General features: G+C 45.1%; 1 protein-coding gene across 4 annotated transcripts in view; it reads right to left on the bottom strand.

Annotated features, from left to right (window-relative positions):
* LOC141059243 (uncharacterized) overlaps positions 1 to 21,327 on the bottom strand; it is a 250,569-nt gene that overhangs the window by 84,617 nt on the left and 144,625 nt on the right. Inside the window, exon 1 of one of the 4 annotated variants that reach the window (XM_073555548.1) lies at positions 3,146 to 3,193. The exons of the other annotated variants lie outside the window; for them this stretch is intronic. The gene's annotated coding sequence lies outside the window, so the exon portion shown is untranslated. Of the gene's footprint in view, positions 1 to 3,145; positions 3,194 to 21,327 lie in introns of those variants that run through there. 4 annotated transcript variants of the gene reach the window in all.

A 21,327-nucleotide genomic window follows, 5' to 3' on the forward strand; every position in this document is an offset into this window, starting at 1 on the left:
ATAGTAAGGGCTTCATCGGCCAGGGCTGCAGCTCTATCCACGGTACACGGCGTGCGCTCCCGGACCCATTCCCGTACCTCTGCAGGGCACTTGGCAAGAAATTGTTCTATAAGGAACGCCTGTATAACATCTTCCACAGTAAAGGCGTTTTCTGCTTCCAGCCATCTCCGACATGCCTCGGACATCTTATGTGCATACATCCTAAACGATCCCCCCGTGGTGCATGGGAGGTCTCGGAACTTGGCCCTATGTGAGTCTGGGGTGATAGCATGGTAATCCAGGATAGTCCGCTTTACAATGTTATAATCCCGATTCCGCAGTGCATCAATGGTTCGGTAAGCCTCCGCCATGCTTCCGTTCAGGAGCCCCACTAACAAACGCATCCAGCTAGAGTGGGGCACCTCCATCACAGCACACTGCTGCTCAAAGTCTTTGAAGAACCCCTCCACATCTCCGGAAGCCTCATCAAATGGCTTAAACTCTGTCCGGGTGATCCGTACAGGCTCCCGGATTGTTGGGGTTACACTCCACATTGCGTTACTCCCTTTTTCAAGCTCCATTGCTTCCTGTCTCCGCTGTGCCTGGCGGGCAGCCTCCTCCTTGTACTCCTGAGAGACGCCGGGGCCCAGAACCGCCATCTCTTCTTCATACCACACCAACCACTGGCTTTTCTGGATGGGGATCCCTGTCTCCAGTGCTCGTCCTTCAGACATCTGGGAGGAGGTGGCCGGGCTAGCGCCCACCAGTAGGTCAATTAAGGCCTCTTTAGTCAGTCCCTGGTAGTTCAGGCACAGGTCTCTGGCTCTCTCCTGTAAACTGCATACAGTCCAATTTCTGTACTCACTCTGTGGGTGGTTCTCCATTGGGTGATGCTCTGTTGATCCCACTGCTGCCACCAGTTGTCACGGGGTCCTTCTCTGGTATCACACAATCAACAGAGCGAGCGAAGAGTGAACAATTCCAAGACCTTTATTCAGGCAAAAATACGAAAAGGTCCATATTCAGTCCACCACACAAAGGATAAGATAGTCCAGAATAAGAATGCAGTCCAGTATCAGGATAAAATGTCCAGGGAAACGAGATTCCAAAACACTCTAGCACCAGAGGATAATAATAATCCTTCTCTCTGAAATGCAGCATTTTCACCAACTTGTCTCTACCGGAACTGACTTGTTGTCCAGCTGCTGTTCTTTCCCCCACCCCCTTCCTTGTCCAGGGGTAGTCAAACAAGTTACCTCCCAGAGGAGAACAAAAGGCCTTAGGGATTAATGCACTACAGGGGGTCATCAAGAGACAGATACAGTGAGGCTGTAGACTTACAATGTAATAAGAAAAACACTATGAAAATAACTGGAATTGTTAAAAATAGGAATATACAAAAAATGACATCCACATAACATATCACACCATCACACTGAGTATTTCTTAATTAGCTGTGAGGTTGTCGGTGGGGTGGATGGTACTATATTGTGCATGTAGGGGGCCGTACTGTGGGAACATTATACTGTGTGTATGGGAAACTGCTATTGTGGAAACATTATACTGTGTGGAGAGAATGGCGGTACTGTGAGAAGATTATACTGTGTGTGGAGGGAACTTCGGTACTGTGAGAAGATTGTACTATGTGTGGGGTATACCAATACTGTGGAAATATCTTTTGTGTGAGAGTTGCCAGTACTGTAGAAACTTTTTACTATGTGAGGGGCATCATATATACTGCATAAGGGGTGTAAAAAGGTGTCATAACAAGTCCTCAGGGCTGTGCGGCATTTGAACAAAAAAATGCCAAACACCGTAAAGATGGGACCCTATGGAATCAATGGGAAGAGGGAGAGTTTCAGGAAGAGTCTAGATGGTACATCAGGTCAAGTGACCTTGATGATGCAGTTTACTGTTATTATAAAGGCCATAGCTCCAAAGCCAGAACAGATTTGGAGCCAAGCAAAAGAATGGGGTGCTGGGGAAGAATTTGAGGTACCAGGCTATGGTAAAGTGCCCGAGGCAGCTGGTTGTGGTGGCAGAACCCAGGTGGCACCAGATGAGTCCCAGAGTCCAGACTACGCCAGCCAAGGCCTGAGAACCAGACCTGCACTATTTTAGACCCGGAGTCCAGACTATGCCTGTCAAAGCCTGAGAACCTGACCTGCACCGGTCATGACTCAGAATCCAGACTACGCCAGGCAAGAGCAGAGTCCCAGCTCTTTTTACTTCTGGTACAAGAGATGGATGTGCCAGTGATCTGTGAGATTCCGCTCAGTAGTATACGCCTGCAGTAAAGATCAGGAGGCGCGAGTGAGCCGGGCCATTGCTTGCAGCACTGACGTCAGTACAGGTGTTGGTCCAGGGTAGTACAACAGACAAGGTGAAAACTGAAGTGAAGGTGGCCCAGCGAGCCTTGATAGACTTCGTAAGGAAAAGGTGGAGACCCCGCTACGGCCCGTGTTCACAGAAGAGACAGTGTTGTCGACTATGTGTCAGGAAAGTCACCAGTGTCAGTAGTTAAAGTAACATTTGGTTAGAGGCGGCTATTACAGTGAGAGTGAGCCGGAGAATTCATTGTCTGATATTGTATATTTCACCTCGTAATCACCCTGTTTTGCATTATTCACTGTTGCCATAGTGATCACAATTCCCACCAATATCAGAGAAATAAACAATTATATTGGTTATTTACAGTTTGTCTGTGTGTTGTATCCGGTCACCTTCTTACAGGGGCATAATTGGGGCATTACACTGTGTGGGGGCATCATATATACTGCATAAGGGGCATAATGGGGGCATTACACTGTGTGGGGGCATCATATATACTGCATAAGGGGCATAATGGGGGCATTACACTGTGTGGGGGCATCATATATACTGCATAAGGGGCATAATGGGGGCATTACACTGTGTAGGGGCATCATATATACTGCATAAGGGGCATAATGGAGGCAAGAAAGGGGCCCTGTACTATGAGAACAATCCGTTTCCTCCCTTCCTGTCTTCCACAGTTGGGTCGCATGTATCTAGTACAGGAAAGAGAACAAAAACGCAATGATTCTTATAAAGTGGCAACAAAACCCCCAAAAGAGTCTCCATGCTGAAGGGGTAAATGTCCACCCACCCCTCCCATGCTCAGTAATGGGGACTCTCCAGCACTTACCTCCACCCGTAGAGCCGCACTCCACATATATGGCTGCTTTGTGCGCACAGGACCTGTGATGAGGTCACAGGAGGGGAGGAGTCAGGGGTCACATGATCTCCGGAGTGCAGACATGGAGCCTTCTCCTCAGTCAGTGACCTTCCCGCCATTATTCCCCCTCACTACTGGCACAATTACCCCGCGCCGCCTTTTCTACACAGTGTTATGTGTGGAATGTAACGTGTGATTTCTCTGGAGACAAATAGACCCCACACATGAGGGAATTATCACCAGTTACCGGACGGCTACTATATGGCGGCATATGATTGTGCTATCACCTCCATACCAGGAGCGAAAATGCAGAAATCTCCTTTATTTAACCCCTTCCAGAGTCCGGCTGAGGCTCATATCCGGCGTCCACCTCTCCAGTCACCGTGCGTCCGTGCTTGGATCTTAGAGAGAGTAATAAAATCACGGAGCACAATCCCTGTCCTTCACCCCTTATACCTGACCTGTTTAACCAACTATCAGGAGAGAAATGGTTGTGTAAACTCAGTGTGAGAGGGGCATATAACCTTATATGTATACACCATGGTGATGAATGGAAGACGCATTCACTACACCTGAGGGTCATATTGAACATTTGGTGATGCCATTCCTATAACCAATGCTCCGGCAGTGTTTGAACATTTCATAAATTATATTTTTCTCACTGGTGGGTAGATTTGCGGTAGTTTACCTGGATGATATATTGAGTTACTCATCATGAGAATGTCAGACAGCTGGAGTGTGAATAACATTACCTAGCAATCCCTCTTTGACATTTCATATAGAGCTCCATGATTAAAAAATGTCCTAGCACCAAGAAAGATAAAAAAGAAGATGGAAGATTCGCTGAAAGTGGCGTGTCTTCTGAATGAAATCATTAGGCCGGGATCGAACTACCGTGTGTGATGCAAGAAACTCGCACAAGTCTCTCGCATCAACACCCGGTGCTACCGCCGGTACTCGGGATCATAGCTGCGGCTGCATGTATTTCTATGCATGTATTTCTATGCAGCCACAGCTCCGGTCCTGAGTGCCGGCAGTAGCACCGGTTGTTGATGCGAGAGACTCGTGCACGTTTCTCACATCACACACGGTAGTGTGATCCCGGCCTTAATGCGATCTGAATAATTGCCCATGTTGTCACACGATCTGCCATGGTCTCTGGGAATTCACCATTAGTTCTACAGGTGAAATTTTCCCAATCAAACGTCCCATGTCATGTTCCACCAGTTTTATTATAAACGTGATTATATGCTCATGCCAGAATGTATATGTAGGAAGGGTGACCCAACCCCTCCACAAAAGACTGAATTCACATCTTTCCAATATTCAATAGGGTTTTCTCAAACATGGGCTTTCACATCACTGCATCACCAAACACAATAAAGATTACACACTGTATAGTACAATTTATTTTTAATGGTTTCAACACTCCAATTAATTATTCAACTAATATATATATATCCATATATAATTCCCCCACATGTGCTCCGAAGCCCCTCCTCCAGCTTGCTGTATTTCTGCCATGTGGCACACATGAGGCCCCCTCCTCCAGCTTCCTGTATTATGTACTGGTAAAACAGGTATTGAGGGGATGTGTTTATAGCCAATGGACAATAGACTTGTGATATCATTCCCCACATGGTGGGGCTGGACACACTTTTTAGCTGGACATTAAAAGAACCAGGACACATGTGCTCGGTCTCTTTTGTCTCCTGGAGGATGAGTGGTCGACGTCTATCTGAATAATGTAACGTATGAATAATGCTTGTTTCTGATTAATGCATATGTATTTATAGTTTTATATTGTTTATTATTTGTTCTTATCATTTATTAAGCAAATCAATTTAAGTAAATTCAATTCTTGTGTGAGCATTTTCTTATTCATTACAATCCATTGGAACCCCTTACAAAACACACACAACTGAAAATATTCCCCATAGAGGAGATTCCCCCACAGGTTCAGAATCGCATTAGACAACTACTGTAAATCGCAAAGAAATCTTTTGGATTTATAAACTAAACACCCTTACTCCAAATGAAATTACAGATGTATTCTTGTGACACATTTTAGATTTCATAAATTGTATTATTTATTATAACATTTTATTGTCATATTCATCATACATTTCTCTATTCTTTGGGGATCTTAATTATTTTAATATTTTTAATATACTTCTAATACATTCATAAATTTAATTGTCATATTTTTATCACTCTTTTTTATAATACAGTTTTAATACATTTCTACTAAAATAACAAATAGTTTGTTTGTATCAAATCAGGTAATTAATCTTTTTATATTCCGATATATACTATATTATATACAATAAAATAAAAAGCAGCACTCTGTAGCACTATAGCATGCAAACATGCAATATGAAAATTGAATTACTGCACTAGAAATATGAAAAATTGAGAATGCTTAGCACATAAATTGGCCAATTCATGTGTACCCGGCAGCCACGATAAGGCGATTCTCGTTGCCAGGACCTAATGCCAATCCTCTCTTAGACAGTCTACATCTCTGTGGGAACCTAATATGAATCCTTTCTGGACTAAAGTCTATATCTCAATGGAAGGGTAGAATCCTGCTGCAATTAAAAACACCCCTTTGGAAGAAGGATTAACGCGAAATGCGCGTTAAGGGGATTCCTACACGTGGTCCTTCAGCATTAAACCTGTGGTATGTCGCTCTGAGGCTCATATATGTTTTATGTTATGAAGATTGCCTGGCACTATTTGTAGTGAGATTTTTTTTGCACTATGCATGCACTTTTATAAAAACTGTTTTTTTCACTATGCAGTTTATTGATTTTTTATTTTTATATGCAATTAAATAGTGTCCGGCACTTCATGTATGAGGAATAGTAGGAAGGAATATGACTGAAGATAGGCATTTATGAATTTTTGAGAGGACATTTCATTTTTGCACTGTTATGGAAATTTGGTTAGGATAAATCTATCCCTGTGTGTGCTGCGGCCATTCCCAATTAGACTGAATATTTTGAGTGCTCAAGAATGACGCTGTACACACATGGTGACAGAATAACATTCCATCAATACTGATGGTTTATTGTACATTCATGGTTTTATATTTGCATATAGAAAGGGGTGGTTAGTTAATTACTATATGGTCAAGCTCCTTTGTTATTGGCTATCTAAATATACTGTATGTATGGAATATATCGTGATTAATGTATGGCAAGATGCTGATTAAGTAAATGTAACTGTCGCCTCTTGAAACCAGGACAGTTGAGTTGAGACATCTACTCATCACTTTAGCACATCTGGTGTTGTTCCTCTTTATGCCTGGAAAGTACCAAACCATTGTCTGGTTTGTAACAGCCATTTTAAAGCAATGGATTATAGTGTATATAATAGCTGTGATTATATATCAGTACATATGCAAGTGAGATCTATATGAAATACATAGGAAGCAAACAGGCAACTTATGGACACATGCTACTATAGAAAATTGGAGTCGGATCCTACACAGGACTATTACAAGGAACTAAACAAGTTGGTTTCTTGTCTGCCTGACCAGTCCATAAGAGCTGGCGATGACCTGACACCAGAGACTCCAAGAATAGGGACATTCTACATGCTTCCCAAAATCCACAAATCTGGAAATCCAGGAAGACCAATTATTTCATGTGTGGGCACCCTCACTGAGCAGGTATCTGGATGGGTAGAGGGTATTCTTAAACCACTGGTGAAGGATACATCCAGCTACATTCAGGACACAACTGACCTATTGAATAAACTAGCAGCAATAGGTCCTCTACCAGAAGGAACCATCCTGGCCACCATGGATGTGGAATCTTTGTACTCTAATATCCCACACCAAGATGGTTTACATGCCTGCAAATTCTTCATGGAAAACACAGGGACTGATGCTGATGCTGTGGTGAAACTTATAAAATTCATCCTCACCCACAATTACTTTGAATTTGACAACAGGATCTATCTACAGGAGACTGGCACAGCTATGGGAAGTAAAATGGCTCCACAGTATGCAAATCTTTTCATGGCCAAGCTTGAAAGCGATTTTTTGTCCTCATGCCCCATCAGGCCCCTGGGCTACTACCGCTTCATTGATGATATTTTAATCATCTGGACGGAGTCTGAGCAACAGCTAAAGACGTTCCACGAACAGTTTAATCAATTTCATCCCACCATCAATTTAACACTCAACTACTCCAGTACCGAGATTAATTTTTTGGACACCATCATTAAGCTAAAAAACAATGAAATAGAGACATCCCTGTATCAGAAGCCAATCGACAGTCCAACATACCTTAAATGGGACAGTTTCCATCCAAAACACATAAAGAACTCTATTATCTATAGCCAAGCCATCAGATACAATCGTATATGTTCCAACCCCATGGATAGAGACAAACACCTTGGTCGCCTCAAAAAGACCTTTTTGAATCAGGGTTACCATCCAAGAACAATTGAAAACCAAATTACAAGAGCCACCAGATTGTCAAGGAATCACCTGCTACATTACAAAGCTAAAGAAGAAAATAACCGAGTGCCTCTAGTAGTCACCTACAACCCAAATCTGGAGGTGCTAAGGGGAGCTGCACGGAAATTACAACCTTTACTACAAAAAGATGCCCGATTAAAATCCATTTTTCCAGACCCCCCACTACTGTGTTTTAGGCAGCCCCCAAATTTAAGAAGCATCATTGTCAGAAGTTCCCTGTCCTCTCCAACAGCTGCAGGAACCTTTCCTTGCAACCAGAAAAAATGTAAAACCTGTCCATTTATAATGACCACGGACAAGATAAAGATCCCCAACTCACATCAGGACTACAAGATCCCAGGTACTTTCACCTGCATTACATCTAATGTGGTGTACTTAATTATTTGTACTAAATGTCCAACTGGGGGTCTGTATGTGGGGGAGACAGGGCAAAAGCTTAGAACAAGGATGAATGCTCATCGTCACACTATAAGAGAAAAAAGAATGGATCTACCTGTGGCAAAACATTTCTGTATCCCTGATCACAGCAGCATGGATATGAAATTACTGGTATTGAAAGGTAACTTCACATCTCAGAGAGAGAGACGAGTTTGGGAGTACAAATTTATGACGAACTTTGTCACTCTCAGTGCTGGAATGAATGTGTCGCATGGATTTATGTCTTTTTACATCAATTAAGGAATTTCCTTTTAAAACCTTGCGGGGCAACACAGAACTAGACCCCAATCAGAGGACCATAAAACATCCAGACTCCTTATCTATGAACTGGTCCAATGTTTATATTTATGTTTCTCCCTCTCCCATATTGATAGTTCTGCTTCACGTCACTTGTCTTATCTATTGCATTTTTTCTAGGCTGTATTGTGCATAAATATGTGACTTCAGATTTTGTATTAGTCTAGCCTGATGAAGAGACCTGAGTAGTCTCGAAAGCTTGCAATGTATTACCATCTTTTCAGTTAGCCATTAAAAGGTATCAACTACTGAGGACTCTCAATCCTGAATATTTTTCTATGAAATACATATAAATTCCCATCACAATCCCCCCTTAGATATCACTTGCCCTAATCCTAACCTCCTGTCCGAAAGTGCTGCAACTCTTTTGTGCTGCCGGTGAGCTAACGTATGCCTAGTGCATACACCCCCCTCCGTACAGACTTTTCGCAAATGGGCTGTCAGAAGATCTGTCCCTAACAGTGGTTCATGGCATTGCAATCATAGTCTCTTTATTCAACTGCATGCTCAGTCAAAGGTTTGCATTCTTCATCAAGTAGGTTATCTATTCGGTCATGCAGGGCATCCACAGCATCATTCTGGTATTTGAGCTTTCTTGCAATGCAATGCGTGGATTCAAGCGGGTCTTCCCTCCAGTTTCACAGAGGTTGGTGTCGTCGGCAGCACTCGGAAAGGACCATCAAATCTGCAATTGAGTGTTCTCCTTACAATCTTTTTCACCAACACCTAGTCTCCTGGCTTCAGGGACTGCATACCAGGTACCAAATCTGGATCTGGCAATGAAGAAAAAAACTCGGGAATGGACCTTAGCAAGTTTCTTGGTGAGTTCAATTACATAAACAGACAAGGTATCATATTGCATAGTCAGCTGCTGAGGGAAGAATACCCTTAACCTGGGACTAGACCCAAACAAAATTTCATATGGTGACAGCTTTTCTGGGCCTCTGGGAGTGTGCCTTACACTAAACATTGCAATTGGGAGTGTCTCATGCCATGGTTTGCTCGTCTCTTAGGCAGCTTTCAACATCCTGTTCTTAAGTGTCCCATTTAGTCTATTTCCCCGCTAATTTGGGGATGGTAGGGAGTGTGTAGGCCTAAATCTGACCCTACTGCTGACCAGATCACTCATGTCAAATTTGCTGTGAATGCGGGTCCCTGATCACTATCACTTCTGGAACCCTGTATCTGCACACTGTCTCTGAGAGTAGCTTCTTTGCTGTAGCCTTCGTCGTCTGGTTCCTCACTGGGAAAGCTTTGGGCCATCCTGAGAACACATCTACGACCACAAGGGCATACTCAAATCCTCCACTTGGCAGCATCTGGATGTGGTCGATGTGGATCCTCTGGAAGGGGTATAGTGGTCTGGCCAGATGATGTGGGGGAACCTTCTCCACTCATCCAGGGTTGCATTTGCAGCAGGTCAAACAGCTGCTGGTAAATTTGGCTGTTAAGGTGGAAATCCCAGGTGCGAACCAGTAAGCACCAATCAGATCATTCATCTTTGTCTTCGGTCTGTATGTTGGTCCATGTGCCCACTGAACAACCATAGGGTACATGCTTTGAGGTAGCCAGGGTTTGGAGTCCATTACATATACCCTTCCTTCTTCATGTGTTGCTCCCTTCCGCATCCAGCTTTCCTTCTCCTTTGGAGCCTTGTCATGCAACTTTTTGAGCAGTTCCCAGGAAGTCATTTTGTCAGGTTTCTTGTCCTCAGTCGTCATGTAGCAGCCGTCCAGCTCTAAGAGCTCTCCCACCTCTCCATATTGTCTCCCTTTGGCTTCTTCTTTGGCTGCCATGTTATTGCCCCATGCCTCTACTGTATTCAGTTATTCATTTTCCATGCACTTTGACTTTTAATATTGCCACCACTTTTGGAAGATGGAGTAGATCCAGCAAGTCTCTGATAGCTTCATGATGCTTCATGGTTGTCCCGCTTGCTATGATGAAGTCCTTCACAGCCCAGATGGGTCCAAAGTTGTGTGCTATGCCAGGCAAGTACCTGGAATTGGTATAGATGTTTGCAGCTTTGCCTTTCGCAATCTGGCAGGCCTTTGTCAGTGCTATCAGTTATGCTTCCTGGGCTGACAGGCTAGGCGGCAGACTTCTGGACCTTAGGATTTCTTCATTGCTGGTCACTGCACATCCCGTGTGGAATCTTCCTTCATCATCTGCAAATCTGGAGCCATCTACTTAATCAACTCTGGGTTGGCCAGTGGTGCATCCACCACATTGAGTAAACCTGTCTCCTGTTGCATGATGCTGAAACAATCATGGTCGTCTGTCCGGAGCAAATACAGATCCTTGTGAAAGGTATCCTGCAGATTTTGTTCTGAAGAGTACATATCTACATCCCCTCTTGGGAGTGGGAGAAGAGTGGCTGGGTTGAGGACCTTGCATTTGGAGATGATGAGATTGTCAGGCAAGAGCAGTGAGCACTGGAGATGAAGATGCCGAGCGGTAGAGAGATGTTTTGGCTGGGTTTGGTTGAGGATTGCTGAGATGTCATGCGGAGCCAGGATCTCCAGCGGATGTCCAAGAATGATGTCAGCAGTCTTGTCCAGGAGGGCGGGCACTGCAAATACTGCTCTCATCCAGGAGGGGGGCCCCCCTTGCAACTGGATCCTGGCGAGCTGAAAAGTAGCCTTGAGGTCTCTGCTTTTCCCTGTGAATCTGCATCAGGAATCTGGTGGTATAGCCTTCTATTTCCATCAGGTACAGACAGAATGGCTTCTTGTAATCAGGTAGGCCTAGTGCTGGCAATGAGACTATGGAGTCTTTCAGTTTCCTGAACAAGTTGAAGGCTGCATCCGACAGAAGGAACGGGGTCGTAATGATGTAATCGTACAGACCCTGCATTAAGACCGAGGCATCAGGGATCCAAGTTCTGCAATAAGAAACTAGACCAAGGAAGGCCTGTAGCAGATTTGAAGTTGTTGGGGGAGCTATCTTCTCCACTGTGGTCTTCCGGTCATCTGTCAGGTGTTTTGTCTGGTGAGCAATTCAGTGTCCCAGGAATGTAATTCACTTCTGACACCACTGGACTTTTCAGTGTCCCAGGAATGTAATTCACTTCTGACACCACTGGACTTTTCAGTGTCCCAGGAATGTAATTCACTTCTGACACCACTGGACTTTTCAGTGTCCCAGGAATGTAATTCACTTCTGACACTACTGGACTTTGTTTTTTGAGACCTTGCATTGCTGCTCCGACCAGGTAGAATAGGAGAGACAAGTAATGGGCTGTGCAGGTATCAACATCCACTGCACAAAGAAGATCATCCAAATATTGTAGAAGAGCGACCTGCATGGTCTGTTATCCAGTTCGTGAGGATGAAGGGCATTGCTTTGGTGAACTGTATACACACAAATTAAAATATACTCAAGGAAAAAGTGCAATATCAAGATGTTAGATCAGTATAAATAGGCACACATGGAATAAAAAGGACTCTCGGTAAAATAAGATAAAAACAACGAAAAACACCAAGGAAATGTCCAAATTTTATTTATTGATAATTATCATATATATACAAGTTAATAAAATATGTATAAAATATAATATGGGGGCCAATGCCATGAAAGGCACTACCGGGGACCAAAATTTATGATACTAGAAGAATATATATATGTACACAGGTACAGTATATGAAAAAATAATTAAAATTAATATATAGAGTGACCGTGTTATAATATACTCCCAAATTGATATTGATAAAGTGCATAATATATAAAAAATGCATGATATAGTGCAGCAAAAAGGTGATGCAACAAAATATATAAAAAATGTAAAATATCATATATATAAAAATGAATAAATAGTGCAGCAATGCATATAATAGTGCAGCAAAAAAGATAGTGCAGCAAAATATATATAAAAAGTTATATATATACTACTACGTTACTATTGTGCACTAGAGCTACAGATAGCTCTATTATGCTTTATATTCTTTGTTGCACTATTCATTTAATTTTATATATATAACTTTTTATATATATATTTTGCTGCACTATCTGAGCAAACACTCGGGTTGTATGAGTGCTCTGCACTGGTTATGGAAATGGCCAAACTTGCAACAGTTGTAACACTTGATACTTCTTCTGTCCTTGTGGGGTGGCTCTTCTGCCAGGTCAGCGGCCACCATAAGAGGGGCTATCTTCCGCACTCCTGGTTGGGACTCAATCCCTTTGGCTACTGTGAGCAGGGTGTCCATTGCTATTGACCTGTACTCGGGTCTGGCTACTATCAGTTGTTTCCTGATTGGTTCCCTTAGCTTAGTCCATGCACAAAGGCCTGTGCGAACATTTGTCTGAGTATCTGATCAGGAATAGTGAAGGCCAAATCTTAGAAAACTTGCATTACTCTGCCATGAAACTTCTCCACAGACCCTGCCTTGTCTTGGCTCATGTCATGTAAGCTGAGAGCTTGCCCTGCCAATCTGCCTTTGGTCCACTCTCTAAGCTGCTCAATTAGCTTTTGTCCTGACTCCAAACTTCCAGCAGAATTAGATGTGAACGTTTGGAAGTGTTCATTCATGATTGGCCATGCATCATCTTTTATTTCCATTACAGCCCAGAGATCATTGCAGGTTGCATAGGATGCATCTCTGGGTCTGGCAGATTATTCAGAATACTAGTCACCTGTCTTGGGGTGAAGTGCAGATAGTGCAAGGGTGGTGCCTCTATCTGCTCCTGCCTTCTTGGTGCCTGAGTTTTTTTAACCTAGTACTGGGCAGCATGTATGATGTTCCCTCTTCATCCTCATCAGAGTAGTAGTTGTGAAATTTGGACTTAGAGGTTGCCTTTTTGTGTGAGGATGTCCCCCCTCCCCGAGGCTGCTGCGGATTAGGATTATAGTTCCATGATGGTGTAAATGATGGCAGCTCTGTCCGGCACTGAGGTTCCTCATTTTCAACTGCAGCTGCTGCATCCCCCCTTGCACCCCAGACTGTGTTCTCTGCTATGTCTGGGGGCTACCTGCAGCACTGCATGTGTATGGAGATTTTCACCTTCTTCTCACGATATCATAACTGGCAATGGTTGTATGGTTGTCCTGTGCCCGGGACGTAGAAGGTGCCATGTGCTGTAAGCACTGGATACCGGGACACCACACTGTTTGGATTGGGTGTTGGCCCAGCTGGTAACGAAGAAGGAAAATGATGAGAAGGGAGGTGTGAAGAAGGAGAGGAGTGTAAGGAAGGAGGAGAGGGGAGTGATAGAGGAGAGAGGTGTAAAGAAGAAGGAGAAAGGTCTGGCAGAGAAGGAGGAGGAGAGAGCTGTAAAGAAGGAGGTGTGGCAGAGAAAGAGGAGAGAAATGTGAAGGAGAGAGGTGTGGCAGAGAAGTGAGGAAGGAGGAGAGAGGTGTGGCAAAAGGAGGACAAAGGCGGAAAGGAGAGATGTGACAAAAAAGGAGAAAGGTGTGGCAGAAGGAGGAGAAAAGGAAAGAGAGGAGAAAATTCCTCCCCCTCTTGTACAGCCTGAGATGGCATGGTCAGAACAATGGTGCCTTCTCCCTGTAGGGAGACGGGAGCGCCACACCCTGTGCAAAATTTCCTATACCATGGACTCTGTTGGGAGCAGACTGCACATGTTCAATATCTCCCGTCCCCATATGGGGGAGGCGCTAATGGCTTAAGACCTTTTCCCATCTTATACACATACAAATCATTTTCTGGTTTGTTCACATATCTTTCTGTACCTCCTAAACAATGTAAGTCTGCTGCTAATCTATACCACGCATTTGTCAGTCAGCAACTTAACATCAAACTAACTTTCCTTTTTTCCTTACATTATGCCATTCTGTGTTGTGAGTTCATTTTCCCCTTCACCATTGAGGTCTGATGAACTCCCTCTTCTGGTGAAGGAAGGTAGTGAGGCTGATTACCATGCACCTGAGCAGGATGATGATGACTGGAATTGCTGACTGGATACAAGGCAGCCGACGCCCTTCTGCCTTGCTGGTGATTTCTCAGAGGGATTCTTGGAGACCAGTCTGATTCCTGCCCCTCAAAAGCTATGTTTTCTGCTCTGCTTTTTTCATTTGTGTTTTGGTTTGCCTTGTTTTTCTGGATTTCTGCCATTCCCTGCTGGGGTGAGCTGAATTCCTTTTTGCTCTGTCTTCAGAAAATACCTGAGTACTGATATAGTCTTTTTGAAGCCCAGCGTCTTCAGGGCTTTTTTCCCTATCAGTTTGTTGGCTCTTGTTTTGATAGGGTTTTGGCGGATTGCAGACATCAGCTTTTCTATCTTGTCCTATTGAGTTAGCTTGGGCCCCATCATTTGCTCAGCCTATCTTTCTATCTGTGTGAGTGTCTTTTCATCTTGCTTCACCGTCATTATTTGTTGGGGGCTGCCTATTGCTTTGGGATCTGTTCTGGGGCAGTTTAGATTTCCCTTTCTGTCTTTAGGCTATTTAGTTCTCCGGCTGTGATCGAGGGGTCTAGGGCACCGTAGGAACCCCCCACGGCTACTGCTAGTTGTTGTTGATAGGTTCAGGGGTCTGCAATCCGATAGCTGCCAACTTCTCTGGTTTTCTGGACTTAGCTAGTATTTCTGTTTTTGCCTCCTACGGTGACTCATTCATAACAATTCTGCAGCTTGAAGTTTGCCATACTCGTGGATTTCACATACTTTAATCAACCATCTGTAATTCTTCACATACTTAGCCTTCTTATTCACCTATTGTGCTTATTCCAAAAACTTCAAAAAATTTAATACAGCTTCTAACTACACTTTGTCTGTGCTCGGATGCACTCATTTCCTCTTTTTTCACTGCTGGCACTTACTTCCCCTTTTTTCACTATAGCAAAAATAGATGTGACAGTGTGATTTACAGTGTGCTAACAGCCAAGGGGAAGTGCAAAAAATGCTTTCTGTTACAACTCTAAAATTTAAAGTGACAGTACGTACATTACAAACATGAACAAACATGAATAGACGTCCGTGAGAAATCAAAACCCTCATTATTCTGTGACACGTACAAGCCGTTCTGGTAACCGACAACTGCCAATCTCACAGGGCACTCAGGTGCCTGGGAGTATGATCTTCCGCTCCGGTCATACTGCCTGGCTCACTGGCTATGGGAATATGTGATATCCCTCTAAGTTATCACCATCTGTGCCTGGAAATCTGGGAGCAACTGTCCCTCCGGTGCACGGGAATCTATGATAACATATCGAGTGATTTGACTTCCTGTTATCATTTTCCCAGCAACCACAAGTAAAATCTGTCACTGTTCCAACTATCCCCCGGATCTACACAGACATAAAACTACACGGCATGCAGCAGACACCTTGGCTTATATCCCAGGGTTTGGACATTTTACACTACCTGGGAATGCGGTGGTGATCACACCTGACCGGCAAGAGGTATAGATCCGGACTGGGCACAAGGGACATTCAGGTAAGATGACAAGATTTTCTTACCTTACTTATGGAGCTGCGTACTCTCCATCCCGTGAGCCAAGGCCATGGCCGGCACCCCCGTCTCTCCGGTCAGCAGGGTCCCCATGCATTTCGTCGACAGCCCCGTGTGCAGGCGCCAGATGTTATGGAAATTTGGTTAGGATAAATCTATCCCTGTGGAAGCTGCGGCCGTTCCCAATTAGACTGAGTATTTTGAGCACTCAACAATGACACTGTACACTCATGGTAACAGAAAAACAGTCCACCATGTACATACATGGTTTTATAATTGCGTATAGAAAGGGTGGTTAGTTAATTACCATATGGTCAAGCTCCTTTGTTACAGGCTATCTAAATATATGTATGGAATATATCGTGATTAATGCATGGCAAGATGCTGATTAAGTAACTAAAATGTAACTGTCGCCTCTTGAAACCAGGACAGAGTTAAGACATTACTCAGTAGCGTAGCTACCGAGGGGGCGGTGGCCCCAGGCCCAGGGCTCTGAGGGGGCCCACCCGGAGCTACGCTACTGTAACTGTATTGGCATGCGCAGTGTGCTGATACAGTTACATTGTCTGGCAGAGCAGGGAGAATCGATCTCCCTGCTATGCCGCCCAGCCGCTATGGGCACCTGAGCAGGCGGGGGGGGCCCAGTGCCAGCAGTGGGCCCCCCACCTGTCATTGATCGCAGGTTCATCAGTATTGGCATCCAGCCGATACAGCTGACCGCTGTTATGAGAGGAGCGAGCGCTCCTTCTCCCATCATCCCCCTCTCGCTGACAGGCGCAATGAAGTCACTGCCCGGTGCCTGCTGTCAGATGAGCAGGAGCCGGGAGCAAGAGAGCTGAGTATTGGATTCATTTTTTTATGGGGGTGCATTATATTACAGTCTGCCTATAGGTGATGGGGGCTGCCTTATACTACAATCTGCCTATAGGGGATAGGAGGCTGCCTTATAATACAGTCTGCCTATAGGGGATGGGAGGTGCTTTCTTATACTACAGTCTGCCTATAGAAGGGGGGCTGCATTATACTACAGTCTGCCTATAGGGGTTGGGTTGGCTGCCTTATACCACAGTTTGCCTACAGGGAATGGGGGGCTGCCTTAAAATACAGTCTGCCTATAGGGGATGGGAGGCTGCCATATACTACAGTCTGCCTATAGGAGATGGGGGGCTGCCTTATACTAAAGTCTGCCTATAGGATGGGGTTGCTGTCTGTTACGGTTGCTGTTACAGAGTGGGAACAACCCGGAAGTGGACCCTCTGGGTCACGGCTCCAGAGCCCCCCGAGGGTGAGCGGGCCAGGTGAGGCCACCCCCTATACAGGGAGTGTTAGGGGCAGGCCCACGGAGGGTAGAACCGTGACAGCCAGAACCAAAGGGACGACTGGGGTTAAGGCTGAGGAGATACAGAATAATCTGGGCTGCTGCAGAGAAGGACTTGCAGATCACAGAGAACGGGCAGTGTACTGGGCTCAGAGGGCGGCACAGGCTGGAGACTGAAATGAGAGAAGGCACAGGTAAAACACAGGAGAGAAGGCAGGAAACAGGCGGACAGCGGCAGGACAGGGAAGACACGGGAGACTAGGAAGCAAGGAGGCAGAAGGGGCAGGGTGAGAGCTTCCGGAGGTAGTGCAGCAAAGAGGCGGAGAGATGCAAGGCCTGGAACACAGTGACAGCGTCACCGCCGTCGTTAGTCAGGCGCCTTACCTGGCCTGACGCCGATCCTAAATAGCCGGTGGGCGTCGCAATGTTGGGGGTGGCGCCACCACGTCATCGCTCCCAGGGAGCTGAGCGCCGGGGTCCAGGTAGTGTGCAGGCGCCCGACGCCGAGGAACACGGAAGCCGGGCGCGGGGACCCGCCGGCCAGCAGGAGCGCACCTGGAAGTGGTCGCAGCAGGAGCGCGCCGGGAGGAGCGCGCATCAGGACGGGCAAGGAGAGCAGGGACCGTGACACTGCCTTAAACTACAGTCTGCCTTTTGGGGATGGGGGCTGCCTTATAAAACAGTCTGCCTATAGGTGGGTGCTGCCTTATATTAGTCTGTGTATGGGGGTGCTGCCTTACCTTACAGTCTGCTTATGGGGGGGTGCTGCCTTATATTACAGTCTGCCTATAGGGGGTGATGCCTTACATTACAGTATGCTTATGGGGGGCTGCAATATACTACTGAGTCTGCCTATGGGGGGCTGCATTACACTGCAGAGCATGCCTATGAGGGTTGCATTATACTATATTGAGGACTATCTGGTGTATTATACTATATGGAGGCTATCTAGGGGGTCATCATACAGTGTGGAGATTACAGTAAGGGAGCCAATATACAATGTGGAGATTACAGTGAGGGGGCCATCATACAGTGTTGGGGGATACTAAGGGGTCAGTATGTGTCAGTATGTGTACAGTGAGGGGGCATCATACTGTGCTTAGGGGAGCTGTGCGGGGGGGGAGACTCAGGACCTTATTAAATATAAAGTGGGCACTTATTGTTATAGGGCAGTGGTGGCGAACCTATGGTACGCGCGCCAGAGGGGGCACACAGAGCCTTCCCAGTGGGCATGCACGCAATCTCCTTAAAACTAGCGCTGCCACCACTCTCCTCAGCCCACTCTTAATCTCCTGGACCCTCATTGGTAGCGCTGGCACAGAGGCCACTCTACTCTGCACTTTCCCATCGTGTTCAGGATGGGGATGGCGCGCGGGCTGAGGAGAGTGGCGGTGGCACTATTGCCGAGATGGCGCTCATGCCCACAGGTAGGATTGTTAGATGAAGAGACCAGATCAGTGTTGGAACGGGCAGAGGTTGTTTTTTTTTTTTAATGCAAGGCCATTTTACAGTAAGAAGCAGTATATGGGGCCATTACACTGTATACATCATCATGTGGGGCCATTATACTGTATGCAGCATCATGTGGGGCCATTACACTGTATGCAGCATCATGTGGGGCCATTATACTGTATGCAGCGTCATGTGGGGCCATTATACTGTATGCAGCATCATGTGGCACTATTATACTATATGCAGCATCATGTGGCACCATTATACTGTATGAAGCATCATGTCGGGCCATTATACTGTATGCAGCATCATGTGGGGCCATTATACTGTATGCAGTATCATGTGGCACCATTATACTGTATGAAGCATCATGTCGGGCCATTATACTGTATGCAGCATCATGTGGGGCCATTATACTGTATGCAGCATCATGTGGGGCAATTATACTGTATGCAGCATCACGTAGGGCCATTATACTGTATGCAGCATCATGTGGGGCCATTATACTTTATGCAGCATAATGTGGGGCCATTATACTGTATGCAGCATCACGTAGGGCCATTATACTGTATGCAGCATCACGTAGGGCCATTATACATATATCTGAATTTCCCCATGGTGGGACGATTAAAGGATTATCTTACAGTATGGAGCATCATGTGTGGCCATTATACAGTATGGAGCATTATATGGGGCCATTATACTGTATGCAGCATCATGTGGGGCTATTACACTGTATGTATCATCATGTGGGACCATTATACTGTATGCAGCATCATGTGGGGCCATTGTACAGTACGGAGCATCATATGTGGCCATTATACAGAATGCAGCATCATGATGTGGGACTATTATACAGCATGGAGCACTGTGTGGCCATTATACAGTATAGAACATTATGTGAGGCCATTGTACAGTATGCAGCATCACGTAGGGCCATTATACTGTATGCATCATCATGTGGGACCATTATACTGTATGCAGCATCATGTGGAGCCATTGTACAGTACGGAGCATCATATGTGGCCATTATACAGAATGCAGCATCATGATGTGGGACCATTATACAGCATGGAGCACTGTGTGGCCATTATACAGTATGGAGCATTATGTGTGGCCATTATACAGTATGCAGCATCACGTAGGGCCATTATACTGTATGCAGCATCATGTGGGGCCATTATACTGTATGCAGCATCACGTGGGGCCATTATACTGTATGCATCATGTGGGACCATTATACAGCATGGAGCACTGTGTGGCCATTATACAGTATGGAGCATTATGTGTGGCCATTATACTGTATGCATCATGATGTTGGACCATTATACAGTATGGAGCACTGTCTTGCCACTGTACAGTATGGAACATCATGTGGGGCCATTATACTGTATGCAGCATCACGTAGGGCCATTAAACTGTATGCATCATCATGTGGGACCATTATACAGCATGGAGCACTGTTTTGCCATTATACAGTATGGAGCATTATGTGTGGCCATTATACTGTATGCATCATGATGTTGGACCATTATACAGTATGGAGCACTGTCTTGCCACTGTACAGTATGGAACATCATGTGGGGCCATTATACAGTATGGAGCATCATATGTGGCTATTATACAGAATGCAGCATCATGATGTGGGACCATTATACAGCATGGAGCACTGTGTGGCCATTATACAGTATGGAGCATTATGTGTGGCCATTATACAGTATGGAGCATCATGTGGGGCCATTATACAGTATGGAGCATCATGTGTGGCCAATATACAGCATGGAGCATCACGTGGGGCCATTATACTGTATGCAGCATCACGTGTGGCCATTATACAGTATGGAGCATGTGGGACCATTATACAGTATGGAGCATCATATGTGGCCATTATACAGTATGCTGCATTATATGTGGCTATTATACAGAATGGAGCATTATGTGTGGCCATTACACAGTATGGAGCATCATGTGGGGCCATTATATAGTATGGAGCATCATGTGGGACCATTATACAGTATGGAGCATCATGTGAGGCCATTATACAGTATGGAGCATCATGTGAGGCCATTATACAGTATGGAGCATCATGTGTGGCAATTTTACTTTTTAATAAAAATCCTATCCATTCTCAAGAACAGACCTCCACTGCAATCGGTGGCTAGTATCTTAGGCTTGGAGTGCAGGGCTTACAAGCTCTTTTCTATAGCGCTCTAATGTAGGAGTTGTTTTTCTAATCTAAAACCTCAGTATTCTGGTTGCTGTGTTGTCACTTTACAATAAATAAGTGGGTTTTAGATTGCAGGTTAGGCACTCGGTCTCTAAAAGTTTCACCATCACTGTTATAGGAGAACTCAGGTTACTGTGACTGTCAAAGGGACACACACAGGGCACTATTACATTCTAGAGCAGGGATCCCCAACTCCAGTCCTCAAGGCCCACCAACAGATCATGTTTTCAGGATTTCCTTTGTATTGCACAAGGTGATGCAATTATCACCTGAACAATACTAAGGAAACCCTGAAAACATGATCTGTTGGTGGGCCTTGAGGACTGGAGTTGGGGAACCCTGTTCTAGAGGACAAAGAGGGGCACTGTTTTCTAGGGCACTTGCACCCAGCATTACTATACTATAGAGGGATGCTTTAGAATTTAGAGGGCACACAGAACCACAATAGGTGAACTAATATGGACACATACGCCAGCAGTGGCTCAGCATTGGGGTATCAGGTGCAGTAATAGGGACAC

Source organism: Dendrobates tinctorius, unplaced genomic scaffold, assembly GCF_039654945.1.
Source record: "Dendrobates tinctorius isolate UK_male_01 unplaced genomic scaffold, ASM3965494v1 ptg000226l, whole genome shotgun sequence".
Lineage (NCBI taxonomy): Eukaryota > Metazoa > Chordata > Amphibia > Anura > Dendrobatidae > Dendrobates > Dendrobates tinctorius.